Raw genomic sequence first — 16,531 nt, 5'->3', positions numbered from 1 at the left:
CCCACAAGTAAAAACCTTGCTAAGAAAAAGCAAGTGTATGAGCAAGAGAGACACCTTACAGTATGTAAAACACATGTATTCATCTTACTAAAGATGGGAGATGACTGACCATCAGCTGCCCAGAAGATGTAAACTTTATTCTAGCCAAAAGAGGCTACTACGTGTAAAAACCTTGTAGAAAAAACTGTAGTACTAGCCACAAGCTTAAGATGTGACCAAAGTAAAGAAGAAGAGCTCCTGAAGAAAAAAATAAAAATACACTTAACTTCCTTTTAATTCGCCGGAGAAATTATACCCAAAAGGAACAAAGTATCACCTAAACCAAACTATAAGTAGACCTTACTTTGATTCAGAGAGCTATCAGTTGTAACTTAATAGTTAGGATAAAGCCAGCTATTGTATTATGTTATTGGTATCATTGTAATTGAAAAGTACAATCCTTTGTAAAGGATAAAGTTTCTTCCTAAATCCAGTATGAAAGATCAGAGCAGTATCTCACACGCACACACAGAAACTGTATGTGGAAGAGTAACCCAGCATAGAGTAGCTGTGAGCAAATGAAGACAACAGTGCAGGCACTAGAAGCTTAATAACTAGATAAAGAACTGGTCCATCTTTACCTCATGAACTAAAAGATCAGAATTCATAAGTTATGTGACTTTTCGTATAAGGAGAAGAAAAATTGAATTAAGCTATTGTTATTTTATATTGTGTTGTCTGTTATTGTCTTCATATCTCTCTTTCTCTCTCTCTCTCTCTCTCTCTCTCTCTCTCTCTATATATATATATATATATATATATATATATATATATATATATATATATATATATATATATATATATATATGTGTATATATATATATATATATACTGTATATTGTGGCGGACGGCCGGACTGTAGGACTGAAGACGCCGAGTCCCCATCCTGGGGCTCATCTGAGAGAGGGGCAATGTTGCGTAAGGCCGGGTCCCGGGTCCAGCTTAAAAGGGAGCCCTCTGCATTACATGGTTGAGTCAAAGTCAGGAGGCGGCAGACAAAACTCAGCGAAGGTGGAGAAGGAGGAAGATTTATGTGATTTATTGTAAACTTGTGGCTTATTTGGAGAGGTGACTGAAAAGTGCCTCATTGTGAATAAAAAATTATTTATTTTATTCATATAGTGTTTGCTGTATTGCTGTGTCTGTGGTTTGGGGCTCTCTTGTGGTCACATTGGGAAGCATCTTAATTATACCCTTAATTAGGGCCTGAAACCAGTACATTGTGCTTTAACCTTGCAGTGCAAATATCAGTGTACTCGAAACGTTGCTCTCTAGAGAGACTCTCTGTATTTTATAACGCATCACAAAAAGAAAATAGGAGAGGACACAGGTGAGTGCCATCAGTTATTTAATTCCACTTTAAGCACTAACTTTATCATCCCTTACCGAAGACATCACATGGCTCAGGGATGATTGCAAGATTCCAGCAACGTTGAACAGCACCCATTGACAAATACCTTACAGTCGTTAAAACCTGAAACGGATCAAGGATTGCATGATTTCAGCATGATGGTCTCTGTAATATAGTCTCCAATACAGCACACAACTCTAACAGAACAGTTCTAGGTAGTAGCTAAAAAATCATTGTGATCCTTGAAAACTTACTCCTTATACAGCCTGCCATGTTGCTGTTCAACCATACAAAGATTTGTATTGTGATGGCTTGCACAGTACTACACAACATAGTCACTCAGGAACATGGCCAAATTTATATGGTGATTAGGACATAAATATTCCAAAAAGGTGTTTTTTTTTTTAAGTGGTACATGGTGAAAGGTGATGAGGAGTGGCTAAAAGCATGACACATGACATTTAAATGGTTTTATAAATCTGTTTTTTTTTTTTTTGTGCGTACGCTGTTTTTGTTTTTTGAGCATACACAAAATTATAGTAATTTAGAATCTAAACAGTCTTTTTTGAGGCATATCACCCCATTTTTTCCAAATATGTGTCAATGTGTCACAACAACAGCAGGACTGTAGAATGAGTTACTTGAAATATAATATACTGTTATTTAATACAGAGAATAATCATGCTTTTGCACATTATTTTTGGATAAAGTAGGTTTGAAAAGGCATGGACAGTAATAATGGAATGCAAATGACCATCTGAAACTTATTCCATTTCAGGGTTACAAGAAGCCTCAGGGCACAATCACACGCATACCCTCACTCACTGCAGGTAAATGTATGGTCTCCATGACTGAATGGTGAGTTTGTACAACTTAGTTAGAAAACAACCACATGATACCTAATATTACCCACCTTTCAGTCCTTGAATGTGTTGGCTTTTCACATCTGGGAAGTACAGTTTGTTTCTATTGATGCCAGAAAATGCTTATTTGTAAAATAACGTAACATTCTCAGCACTGCTTAAACCACTTCAAAGTCACAGGAAGAGAAGAACATATCTTGAATTAATCAGGAACAAAGCAGGAACCAATTCTGGACAGGGTGCCAGTCTACTAAAGCATGCACACTTTACTCAACACACACACTTACTCAAAGAGACCCAATTTAGAATCACCGTTAAACCTACACCATACTTTTTTGGGACGTGGAAGGAAGACTGGAATACCCTGTGTATTCTACAAAAACCTACTTATTAGTCACATAACAAAAAAGGGCATGGTCTGTTTATATGTGGGAAAATTTCACATAGCATCAGAAACACTTATGCATTATGAATGTTACAGAAAATAAAACTGTAGTGGACTGGATGGCTCTTTTGCCTGGGGACTAACAGGTAAGGAAGGGTGGCCTAAATACTCTCTTTAGGAGCCGGTTGTTGCCACCAAACATGATCTGCAACCACAGTTTCAGAAGATGAGATTGGATGAGACTGGTTACTTATTAAATACATCCACGGCACTCTTGAAATAAATATTTCACTCCCCTCCCAGGAGTTGACTTCCTTTGCAATGGCACAACAACATGTATCATCAGTGCAAATGTGCTTGTTCCCTCTATCCTAGGGTCTTTCTATGCCTGCCCAGCTCCGGTGCCACTCTTACCTGTAATCCCTACAGGCCACTTATGATCGTAACTAACTAGATGTACAAATGTGTTTTTGGATGAACACTTGTATATCATGCCTAAACTGTGTTTAATGTTTCTACTGATATGACAATGCAGTTGTAATGGACTACAGTCTTTGTCATGCTTTAACATGTGGCTCTCTGTTTTTTGATAGCAGGGCATTATATAGTGGCTGCTGATGAGACACTGAAAAAGTTAAAACAACAGAAACAAATCCCTCAGTTAACACACTGCAGACGGTGCAATTTCCATTATAACAAGTTCAGCCAGTGTCTAGGCTAATGTTATGCCCCAAGTTTAATCAATGGTATCTAGTTTATGTTAGGAAAAACATTACAAAATAACAACTCACAGTTTTAAGACAGTGACAATGGAATCTGTCAATGGAAAAAAAACAAAATAAACGGACATGTACAATCAGTAATTAACCGTTTTTTAGAGTGCCAAAGTATAACAAGATTTTCAAAACAACACATTAAGGTGCATCAACAATTCCAAATTGAACTGAAGAAAAGGAACTAATCTCAATTATAAAAATGAGAAACAAACTAAAATTAGTGAGATCAATGATCTAATTATTCAATATAAACATATGTAAAATCCACCATTTTGCATGATATTTTGAGCCATGCTTCTCCAGTCGCATACTGTTATGAGTGAAGAATTACAGGTTAAAAATGACCAAAATACTGTACAAGTGAAAAAGAAGTATAGCATTACTTTCACAAACAGATGCCCTTATAAAAATATTTATAATATATATTTATCATTTAATAGTGATATGAAAGATTGTTACAAATTACCTCCATTTCTAAACCTACCCACTAGGATAAGTGTCAGTGGGTCTGTGTTACCCGTGTGTCCGTCTGATTTCTGTGTCCCTGTCATTCCAACAGATGGTGCATTACAAACATTTTTTGTAATAAAATGCATCTCATTTGTCATTCCAACAGGCATTAGATAGATAGATAGATAGATAGATAGATAGATAGATAGATAGATAGATAGATAGATAGATAGATAGATAGATAGATAGATAGATAGATAGATACTTTATTAATCCCAAATTAACACTGCTTTTACGAATCCCATACCAAATGGCATGTAATAGAGACATATGCATTGCATTTGTCATTTTAATAGATGGTGGAGCATCACAAACTTTGTAGTAATGCATACTTTGCAATATATGGTGCACTGCAAACGTTAGTCTATGCCGCTTACTTTAGTTTCAACCCAGCTTAGATGGTTAGCACAGCTAGTTTATATAGAACTGCCTGTAATGGCAGCAAAAGGTGCAATGTAAGAACCAGTCCTGGATGAGACAAGCATCTGTGGAGTCATTGAGCTGATCACATCAGATGGACCAACTCTATTTTTATAAATATAGAATAATAAGTTTTGACCAGGGACAATTGAAAATGCAACCTAAAACTATCTCTGCTTTTGCTTCTAACCTATGCTTTGTGTTTACATTTTTTCCCCAAATATTTTGAATTACTGTACAATAACTAAAAAAAACTAAGCACTAAAAGAATGTATTGTTACAGAAAAGACATAGTAGCAATTTACAGTGTTGTTCCAAATAACCGATATCTTCTTCTACTAACACAGTACTGAACTGCAATTTCTTTATTTTTAAAAGATTTTGTCCATCACAATAAACTACAAAGATTCCCCCTTTTAAAAAGAAGTCATATTAATGTTACATCTGTAAATTTAGTTTTATTTTGACATTGAAGTAGAATTACAGGAAAAAAATAAACACAAAAATTATACACTGCACAAAAATGGTAAAAGTAATGCTATGAAGTACAACAGCAATGGGTACCAACCAAAAACCTGAAAATAACAATATTTTGTTGTATTTAAACAAACATACAATAGCACAAACATTATAGTAATTTCTATTGCATCATTAAGTGGCAAAATAATGTTAATTCACAGATACTCCTTGTTAAATAAAAACATGATTTTCACATATTGAAAGATTTTAAAGGGGAACCCTAAAACAACGCAGATATCTAGCAAAAATATCACTTAAGTGATTTCAGTCAGTTAGTGTTCAGCCTGCTATATCCTAACACAGGGTCACATGGGTCTTCTGGAGCCAATCCCAGCCAGCACAGGGCGCAAGGCAGGAACAAGTCCCGGGCAGGGCGCCAGCCCACTGCAAGGCACACACACACACAACAAGCACACACTAGGGACAATTTAGGATCACCAATGCACCTAACCTGCATGTCTTTGGACTGTGGGAGGAAACCCACGCAGACACGCGTAGGACATGCAAACTCCATGCAGGGAGGACCAAGGAAGCGAACCCAGGTCTCCTAACTGCAAGGCAGCAGCACTACAACTGTGCCACAGTGCCACTCGTAAGTGATTTCATCATCACTCAAATGAATGCTGCTGCCAGACCCTAGAGAGTATAAAAGGCTCTTTTCTACCAGAAAGTATGACGCTTGTGTAGCAGAAGCTTACGCTATAGTAGATTATTGCATTCAAATGTACTTTTGCTTTTATTTTTAATTCTACTCATGTCCTTGTTTGCACCTGCAATGTAGTCCCATTAATTCTGCAGGATTCTTGGTACAAAGAGCACATGAAAAAACAATTTCCCCTCGGGGATGAACACAGTGTACCAAAACCAAAAAGAAATGATCAGATAATGTTAATGAACATTCGCCCATCTCTAATTATTGAAAAGGAAAACAGAAGCTCTGCCAAAAAAGCACTGCATGCCAGTCCAAATCTAATTCTTCTCAGAAGGCCAATCCACATCAGTGCTGTTTACTGGATTTGATCAAATAAACATGAATTTATTTAGAAATGTGTTTAATTGTATTAGATCATCAATGTAATGCTCAATGTTTATGTGTTGCAGGACGGGTAAAAACCAAATAAATGAGTATATCCCTAGCATCTAAACCTAGCTAACGGATCAGCACACATTTGTATATTCTGCATGCGACTTTCTCTATATTTGGAACACAAGTACAGTATACAGTGTGACTTTAAGTAACATCAATACCTCTCTGACATGTTTCATCTTTAAAAGCTTAGAGCTCAAGCCTTGGATTGAACTCAAGATTCACTAAAGCCTTTCTTTCAAAGGCAAGAATATGAACGCCAAATTTTGTGAACTTCGAAGCTGTGTTTGCCTATTATTTCCATCAGCTTTAAAAAATTTCAGCTTTAAAAGTTCATACCTGAATAGTTGCAATTCATTCTAAACATTATCCTACTGTATCTAAATACTAAAAAATGCAAGCTGTCAAAAAAAAATTCATTGGAATTGTTCCATATGTTCTCAGAACATGCTGTATTACCACCAACTAGAGGCCCTTTCTTATGTGAAATTGACTTTTCATTGTAATGTCAGGCTGGCAAACATTTTAATAATAAATCTTTTCAAAACAAGAACAATATAATAACCTGCACAGGAGCAACTGCCCCACAAGAACTGCCATAGTATGCTGCAGTTGAAAAACTGAAGTCGATTGTTTTCACAGAAAACATACCTCCTCCATATAAGAAACAGAAAACAAAAAAAGTAAAATAAATGGGTTACAATGAGGCGCAAGTCTAACATCTAAAGTCAAAGTAACAAACAGGCAGGGCTACTCCCTTCTTATTTGGCTATTGTTATCATACAAGTTAAAAATTTAAATAATCAGCACAAACAGGTATAATTAAATTTGAAATGTGTGCCCCTGGCACCATAATGCCCTTATACTCCATTATACTTATGTAACAAGACAAATACAGCCAGCATTCTCATTTCAAAAGAGTGTATTAAATGTAGGACAGATCTTGTCAATTATTAGCCACTGCTCTACTGCCACGCCGTTTGCCTGCCTATGGAAAAGTCATCTCTGGTACAGGAGCACTGGAATCATTGGGTAGAAGGGTCTTTTCATCAGACTGGGTGACCCACCACTGACTCAGTAGTGGAGTGGTGGCAGCTTGTTGGCTGACGTCTCCAGGACAATCTGAATTTCCATATGTAATATAAATGTGGAATAAAAATTAAAATATCCCCCAGTTCCCCTAAGGCAGGGGTGTGCAAAGTCATTCCTGGAGGGCCGCAGTGGCTGCAGGTTTTTGTTCCAACCCAATTGCTTAATAAGAAGCACTAATTGCTCTAGAAACACTTCTGCTTCATTTTAGTTATCTCCCTCGTTAAGATTTTGAACCCTTATTGCTTATTTAAGTCTTAAACAGCTGCATTCTTGGTTTTTAATTGCTCCTTATTAGCAATAAGATGCAAATGACAAAAGAAACCAGCAGTTATCCATTTTGCTTGTTACCCTTTACGCCTGTGTGTATTTATCAGGCACTATTTGGTTTAATTAAATACTTGGAAGGAAAGAGAAGAGAAAAAAGTGAAGGATTGAGAATTACCCCTCCGTTTTACACTTCAAAATATTTGGATGATATCTTTAGAATGGAAAAAAAAATCTAGGATTTGAGAATGACTTAACATAGCAGAGTTAAAGCACTAACAAGCCATGAAATGTAATTATTGGCAAGGATTGTTTTCTAATTAAACAACTGGGTTGGAACAAAAACCCGCGGCCACTGCGGCCCTCCAGGAATGACTTTGCACACCCCTGCCCTAAGGGTTAATATATGGCCTGTCATATGCTGGACTGTTGAGCAAGAATGTACTCTGTGCTTAAAGTGCAAACTGCTTTTATAAGAACATCTGTTTTTGTGTTAAAATTGCTGTATGACTTATTAGCCATAAGATGACGTATGACTTATGCTAGAAAGAGGAACTATTTCATCCATCCATCCATCCATTTTCCAACCCGCTGAATCCGAACACAGGGTCACGGGGGTCTGCTGGAGCCAATCCCAGCCAACACAGGGCACAAGGCAGGGACCAATCCCGGGCAGGGTGCCAACCCACCACAGGACACACACAAACACACCAAGCACACACTAGGGCTAATTTAGAATCGCCAATCCACCTAACCTGCATGTCTTTGGAATGTGGGAGGAAACCGGAGGAAACCCACGCAGACACAGGGAGAACATGCAAACTCCACACAGGGAGGACCCAGGAATCGAACCCAGGTCCCCAGATCTCCCAACTGCGAGGCAGCAGCGCTACCCACTGCGCCACCGTGCCGCCCGGAACTATTCCTTAATAAGTAAATAAGCTCACAATATAAGGAGCTGTTTGGGGATTGTAAAAGGGGGCTTCTCTCTGACTTGAAAGCGGAGAACTCACAACTACTCATCTGTTGATAATAAAAATTATTGATTGATTGATGAAGCTCCTGTCTTCCATCCATCCATTTTCCAACCCGCTGAATCCGAACACAGGGTCACGGGGGTCTACTGGAGCCAATCCCAGCCAACACAGGGCAGAAGGCAGGAACCAATCCTGGGCAGGGTGCCAACCCACCACAGAGCTCCTGTCTTCCTCGGTGTAATTTTTCCACATTATCCATTCTTGCAGTTTGCTTTGCAGTTTGTACAATTACTATTGCACTGTGGTATTGTGTTTCCGAGGTGGCAATGATTGATTAGCCATCTAGATCTTATTTGCGTTCTGTTTTGTGTATTGTATTTACCCCATTTTTTCAACACTCATTGCAAGCCCTACCTACCTACCTGGAAGGGGTCTCTCTCGGAATTGCTTTTCCCAAAATTTCTTCCATTTTGTTTTCCTCCAAGGGTATTTTTTGGGAGTTTGTTCTTGTCTTCTTAGGGACTCATGGCTGGCGAGCTGTTAAAACACGGGGCCTGTTATAAAGCCCATTGCGGCACTCCTTGTATTATTTTGGGCTATACAAAAATAATTTGTTGTTGTTGTTAACCCAGTATTGTCCTTCACTTGTCTGTTTACCTTAATAAAACAACGAAGCTTCTAATCCATGCAAAAACTGCGGAACATTTGACAGTCACTTAATATACCAACATCAACAAGACTAGCAAGGCACTTCACTGAAACAGCGCACGATTACAAAACAGGCAAATTCCTAAGACAGATATAATCAGTACGATAGATAAGGTTATATAATGACAGCATCCCCACTGAACGTTGCGTTCAAATTATCGCCGTGTTGTCAATTATGTTTAGGAATCGCACCCATGTAAATATCCGAGAAGATCAGAACTCAAAAATGAATCGACCGACGTCTTCATCCATCAGCCCCTTCTGACCGTACGGCTGCCCAGTTCAAGTAGGGTGTACAGGCGCTGAACACAACCCAGCAGGTGCACACTACGGACATCTCCAGTTTATTTTGACCTTGTTATACGAGTTACTGATTTGCACTAAATTTAAAAAGATACTGTCGTGGAGAAGAGATGATATATTTATATATGGCACGCTCCGTACTGTTTAAAACAAAGTTCCTTACCAGTAAAAAATCGCGGAATTACTGGGAAACTTACATTTAAATAATAAAACGAAAACTAAATAACGAACAGATTAAGTGTGTATATTTTAAGCGAGATCGCGATTATTATAGTTCTGTGACTGTCGTTAATGGTGTTTGTGAATTGTAAAGAGGAGCACAAAAACGATGCATATAAACCTGTCTTGGTTTGTCACTTACCTGTCACTGGGAGGGTGAAACATGTCAAAATTAAAACTCGCTCTGACGTTCTAGCTTCAGCTGCTGAGCGGACAAAAAGTCACTGTTTAAGCTACACCTAAGTCACTTTGGATTTATGATATCTGCAACACTGCTGCAGCTTATATAATTAAAATTCTTTACAAATATTTCGTTATAAGAGATTTGCATTGTTAAACAATTAATCTAATCGACGTGCGCACATATAATACTTTATCCTCAGACCTGCCCTCACCTTTGAGCAAACAGCACGGCTGCTTCCCTCCGAGATGATGCGTGTATCGCAAATAAAGTGTTACCGAACTGTTACAAGTGCAAGGCGACACAGGCATGACGTAACCATGAGACTGCGCGTGTCACGTGACGCTCTGCGCAACCAGTGCAGCCTGTCAAGGAGAGGCTGGCAGAGGAGACAGAACTTAATCAGAACAGCGTAAGAGAACTACTAAAAATATAGAAAAAGTAAACATAACCGTGAAAAGTGAACTTCCAAATCAAAAAGGAAGTTCGAAATAATTTTCCTGGCTTTACCATTCGCAGAAGAATTCCCAGTATATTGTGTGTTCATGACTGGATTCTTGGGACCTGAACCACTGATTCCTTCTTCTCCTACATCTCCTACATGCCATGCACGTGTAAGTTTTTATTAGTCTATGAAAACTACTTTATCTTACTTAGAGACTGAAAGCTGATTCAGTATGCGTGATTGTGGTTACCTACAACAATTGTGTATCCTGCAACAGACATTTGTCCTGTCTAGTCTGCTTGTAAGCTGAAATGCAAAAACAGTGTTCAGATAATTGACAGATAAAACGAAAGCCAGTTTGTATAATATAAAGGGGAGAGTGTCCTCCTGGCATCGCGCTATACCCAGAATAACAGCAAGGACATAGACCAATTGTAAGGTGTTCTTTTATTCTTAACAACAAAGGATATAAAAGGAAAAGATAAATACTAAAAACGTTCAGAATAACAAAAGACATCTCCAGATGAGAAATCTGCATTCACCCATTGCCTTCTTGTACATATGGGAAATTCTTGTCACTCCGGGGGGTGCCCCTTAATTTCTCATTCTTACAACTGCCCCTTTTGTATCCACCTCTTTCTTTTTCGTTCTGTACCCAACACATACACTTTTCTTTGGCTGCAAGACTTCAAGCCAAGTTTAGTTTGCAAGTGTCTAGTTTAAAACTTCTCATTCAAAGCTGAACCCCAGATGTTTTCCCCAGCTACAGGGACATCAGGGTAGTATTCCCTGTAGCAACCCATTGTGTTTCTGCACCCCTGAGCAATTGTAGCTCTGCAAATATGGAGTCTGGAGTGTAGACACAAATCTGAACAACTGAGAAGTACAAAACTGACTCACACCTGTCAGCTAAAGTCTGTGCATAGCACCTAGTAGAGTGAACAGGAACATATTGGTTGTATGGCAATCTTGTTTATCCAAATGTTTTGTGAAGGGTCACTCTGGCATCTAGAGGTGTGTCTCTGTTCAGGAATGTACCCAAAGTGAAAATTTCCTTGCAGCCGTTTGACCTTGCTGATCCTGTATCAGTAGCCCAGTGCAGACATAGAGCCTTTGGATTACACAGTGACCTTCTTTACCCAAGAACAAAGTTTAAGTGGCGGCTGAGGGGCCTGCCCCCCAAAATGAATGCACTATGGCAATGGAATAAATCTGCAATAAAGGGTGTTTTCTTACTCAAAAAATTTATTTTAGCTCTGCGCTCTCGATATCTCTACAAAAGGATGAAGGTCCAATTCTGGTGCTTCCTGTCTTGCTATATGGTTGTCCTGTGAACTGAGATGAAGACTGGACTCCTTCGGTACTGTGTCTGTTTTGGAGAATCCTTGGGTACCAGTGGTTTGACTTTGTGTCGAATGTGCGGCTGCTAATGGAGACCCAAATGAAGCACATTACTTACACTGTGAGGGAACGTCAGTTACGGCTCTACGGCCATGTGGCACAGTTCCCAGAGTCTCACAGGATCCTTATTGTTGAGGACCTGAGCGGCTGAACCAAGCCAAGAGGATGCCCATATAACACCTGGTCATTTCTGGAGGGTGGGACTGGACCGGGTGTTTGCCCTGGGGGGGTTATAAACCGGGATCCCAAGCTGTTTCATTGTGTGGTGGGTGGGGCATTGCACTGTACCAGCACATGCCCCCCATCCTGACAGCTAATATAAATATGTTAATAATCAATGAATATGATAATTAAATCTATTCTACCCTAATCAACTCTCTCTTGTATGCTGCCTATCCTTTCCTTAAGACAGAGAAACATTCTGGCCAACCTTAGTTACAGATTAGTTCACTGTTTCAAATTTAGCATGAGACAGGCCAATTCGACTTGTATATTTTATATATAGTATTTTCTTCTTTAAAATGTCAGAGGACCTGTCAGCAAACAGATCCCTAGTAGTCAGTCTGGGCTGCTGAAATGGCTACGGCAGCCAAGATCTGTGTTCCCAAGACTTAAGCCTGAATCAGCTTCCCGTACAAACAGCCTGAGCAAACTTCTATCACCCTTCACACACATCAATGTGATAAAATACTTAATAAAAAATAAAAATGCTTAAACTTCCAAAACAGTTGATCCAATCCTATCACGCACTCAAATGTTACATCATGCATACGTTTCCCAACTTGTTTAAAAAATAGGTAGACAAATAAACTAAAAAAAACATTTTCCATAATTTAAATGTCAATTAATTGTACTTGTGTACTTTTTTTGTAATTTCAAAGCTTTAAATGTGTTAATGTACAAGATGTGAGATTTAGGTTTTATTGTAAATTTATATAATGAATAATTTATGACATTGGACTTGTGTAAATAGATAATATTGCAACTTTAAAAAAGTTATTTTTTTACGTTCTTCTGGCCCTCCCCAGCCTAAATCTCAAAATAAAATGAGAGAGAGAAGCTTCTTGGAGGGTGAAAGAAAGAGGGCGCCTGCCGCTATGTAACAGACCCTTTGCAGTTAGAAATGTGATTACCCATTGGGCCAGCGGTGTTCTTGAGTTGCTCAACTTTGGCTTATTGAATTGGGTTTGCAGCAGCATCTCTGTGTGAGGAAGAGAAACAGAGGGTGAAGGACCCTGAGCGATTCCTCAGTGCCGAGGTGTTCACTCGATGCCAGTGTGGTACTCTGTCCTGTGGTGGTTTTCCCCTGGATATCTTGTGCCACCTTGGTGGTTTTTCTTGTCCCTGTCAGCCCCTTGCTTTAAAATACATATTAAATGCACTGTTACATTAATCGCATACCATTTTCAAAAGATCTGTTAGTGCTTTCTGATTCTACTTACTCTTGAAGGTTATAATGTGAATAAAACAGGCTGTTTTGACAGATTTAGTGTTTAGGTGTTTTGTCATTCTGTAATGCATTTCCAGTAAATTATATGTTTTCTGTTGTTTTCCTTTTTGTTTGAAAAACCAGTAAGCAGTCATGTGGGTTTGTCACCTTGGGGGCTTTCATAACTTTATCAGGCATTGTTTTGAATACACAATTACAAGCTACAGAATGACCTGCTGAGGAACCTGTTCCTCCTATATATATTTTTGTTAAATCCTTAATCTGGATAGCCCTGAAAACCCAGCAAACCAGTTAAACATGTGAAGCAAGAATACCTGTGGAGAACTGAAACAAAAAACTGGGGTCCTGTCCAGGAATGGTTCCTGCCTTGTGCCCAATGCTTGTTGGAATATGCTCTGGCTCTGGCTTTCCAACCACCCTTCCCTGGATAATCAGGTTAAGAAACTTGATGAAAAACTAGATATTATATAAATACTAAATTTCATGCCGTTATTGAATGAGGATTTGTGCGTAACCATGACCTGCAGTGGATTTGCATGCTGCCAAAGGTTATTTTATATCTTGAGCTTTAGGCTTCCAGAATACACTATGGATCCCTGTGACCCAAAAATTGGATTTAACAGGTTCAGAAGATGGAGGAGTGGTTGGTAAGATAAAAAGTGTCTGGTACAGTTGCTTCACGGATCCATCATCTTGGGGTTGAATCCCACACTGAGTTATTGAAACCTGTGTGGAACTTATGGAGTGTGTTTTCATTTTAATACTCCAGTTCACCACATATATCCCTACAGTTGAGTGTTTCCTGTCAGTCATTTTAAATTGGTCTTGTGTGGGAGTATGTGCGTGTACGTGAGTCTGCCTTATAATGGACTGGCACACCTCTGTCTATGTTTGGTTCTTGTCTTGAAGGCTTCTGTGACCAGAACTGGAGTAAGAGGGTCTGAGAATATTATGTAACAATATAAAACAGGGGCAGCATGGTGGCGCAGTGGGTAGTGCTGCTGCCTCGCAGTTAGGAGACTCGGGTTCACTCCCCGGGTCCTCCCTGCATGGAGTTTGCATGTTCTCCCTGTGTCTGTGTGGGTTTCATCCGGGTACTCTGGTTTCCTCCCACAGTCCAAAGATAAGCAGATTAGGTGCATTGGTGATTCAAAAATGTCCCTAGTGTGTGCTTGGTGTGAGGGTGTGTGTGTGTGCCCTGCCCAGGGTTGGTTTCCTGCCTTGCGCCCTGTGTTGGCTGGGATTGGCTCCAGCAGACCCCCGTGACCCTGTAGTTATATAGAGGGTGGGATAATGGATGGATGGATATAAAACAGGAACGTAGAAAGCACAGTGTCTACAGTAGTTCGGCCCCCTGACCCATTTGCTTTTACTAGCCCACGTGCCACTTCTTGCTTGTAGGAAAAAGTACAACAAACAATTTAATATTCTTCCACTTGATGTTTTTGCTTCAGTATATAGTATGGATCTCCCATTAGGACCTAACTGATATCTTCGGAGCGATTCCAAGTGACCACCCCCTGTTTGCTGTAAACAACAAAGAAAAACAACAATAAGCAGTGTGAGCTACTACAGCTCTGAAGGTCATGTTAAATATTTTTAAACAGTCATGGACAAAAGGTACAGATTTTTTGACAGGGACCGCAGTAACAGTACGCAGCACCAGTGATTGGTGAGTCACAGAAGAACTCAGACCCTGAGTCCAACCAGAGTGTTAGGGACCTCAACATTACTGCAGTCACCAGGTCAGAATTTATTCTACAAAGTAGCTTGGTGACCAATGGTAGGTATGAGCTTAATAAACCAACCCCTGGGGGCAAATGTGAGAATTGAGCGGCTGCCAAGTAATAAGAAACAAGAATGCAAACAACTGGATAGAGAATTTCATTATAACTTCTAATTGTAGAATGAAGAGAATAAAGAAAATCAGAGGGAAACTTCAAAATCTCAGAAAGCAACAACATATTAAGGAAGCAGACAACAGACCAGTGGGAAAAGGAGAAAAAGACTGTTGAAGAAAACAACTGTAGCATTTGCTGCAAATACTTTCAAGTTTGTCTGAGCCTTACTAGGTGAAAAGAGATTGGGCTTAAAAAAGACAGATTTATCTGAGGTTGTATAGCAGTTCAGTTCAGTCTTCAGAGCCCCCCATGGCTGCAGGTTTTGTTCCAACCAGATTTTCAACCAGTCAGTCATTGTTGCAGTAACTTTAATCGATCTCATTATTTAATTACGTAACTCGTTTCTTCCTTTTATTCTGCATTTAGAAAAGAGTGGTAGTGTCAGATTTACAAATGTTTACTTTGCTTTTTTAATTCACTTTTACTGTGGAGTTTGTTTCTTAATTGAAACCTGAATGCAGACAATTAATGATAAGCAGAGGAGATACTAGTGCACCGGACTCTGAAAAAGGAGCTACTTCAGTGTTATCCACTTTTGTGCATATTAGTAATTAATGGTCTAAATCAGGGGTAGGCAACGTCGGTCCTGGTGAGCCGCAGTATGTGCAGGTTTTTGTTCCAACCCAGTTCCTTAACGAGAACTCAATTACTGCTGATGAAGCACATATTGCATAAGTGACATTTTGATGCTTCATTTTAGTGGTCTCGCTTGTTAAGGTTCTCCAACCTTAATTGCTTATTTCAATCTTAAACTGCTGCATTCAGTGTTTTAATTGCTCCTTATTAGCAATAAGATGTAAAAGACAAAGCAGCCAGCAGTTCTCCAGCTAGCTTTTTTCCAATTACATCTGTGTGTGTTCATCATGCACTGTTTGATTTAATAAAACACTTAATAGAAAAATGTGACAGACTGAAAATGATCTGTTTTAGGCTTCATATCATTTGGATGATATCCTTGGAAAGGAAAAAAATCTACGATATAAGAGCCTTACATTGCACAGACTAACAAGCCATAAAATTAAATAAGGTCTGAGATTGGCAATGATTGGTTTCTAATTAAGCAATTGGGTTGGAATGAAAACCTGTAGCCACTGCGGCTCACCAGGACCGACGTTGCCTACCCCTGGTCTAAATGAACAGAACATTAAAAAGTAAAAAATATTTAAAGGGAAAAATAACAAATTCTTGCCCATCTAACACATGTAAACTCTTGCTTCATTCAATAAAAATATACCATAACCAGTTTGCAATTTCTGGATGGTTGTAAAAAACATAGAAACTGGGAAATATCAGTTGGCTTTATTGATGCAAGAGTCCAATTAGGAGAAGAAATTAATTGGGGCTGATTTTTAGAGTAACTAAGGGAAGCCCAGTCTAACTTCACTACGGATATGGACTTGAAAGAGTGCCTGTGTTAGTTTATGTGCTACAGCCCTCAATGTAGACAAACCCTAATAATTTGCAGAAGTCATAGCATAAGCAAAATTCAGCTCCGCCCCAGGGGCCTCACGTATAAACAGAGCATATGCACAAATATGTTGTGTACACCCATTTCCACGTTCACAGCGGCCTCACACCATGTGTACGCATGTTTCAGTTCAGTTTTGTAAACAGGCGGCCCTCAGCATCAAAGCAGACTA

General features: G+C 39.1%; 1 protein-coding gene across 3 annotated transcripts in view; it reads right to left on the bottom strand.

Annotated features, from left to right (window-relative positions):
• blvra (biliverdin reductase A) overlaps positions 1-9,985 on the bottom strand; it is a 46,319-nt gene extending 36,334 nt beyond the window's left edge. The window contains exon 1 of one of the 3 annotated variants that reach the window (XM_028804058.2): positions 9,899-9,985. The gene's annotated coding sequence lies outside the window, so the exon portion shown is untranslated. Of the gene's footprint in view, positions 1-3,429; positions 3,454-9,898 lie in introns of those variants that run through there. The other 2 variants (XM_028804057.2, XM_051929088.1) reach the window with 2 other exon arrangements.
• Between the last annotated feature and the right edge of the window lie 6,546 nt (positions 9,986-16,531).

This window comes from Erpetoichthys calabaricus, chromosome 6 (assembly GCF_900747795.2).
Source record: "Erpetoichthys calabaricus chromosome 6, fErpCal1.3, whole genome shotgun sequence".
NCBI lineage: Eukaryota > Metazoa > Chordata > Cladistia > Polypteriformes > Polypteridae > Erpetoichthys > Erpetoichthys calabaricus.
The sequence above is the reverse complement of the archived record's forward strand: the minus strand, read 5'-3'. Positions and strand labels throughout refer to the sequence as shown.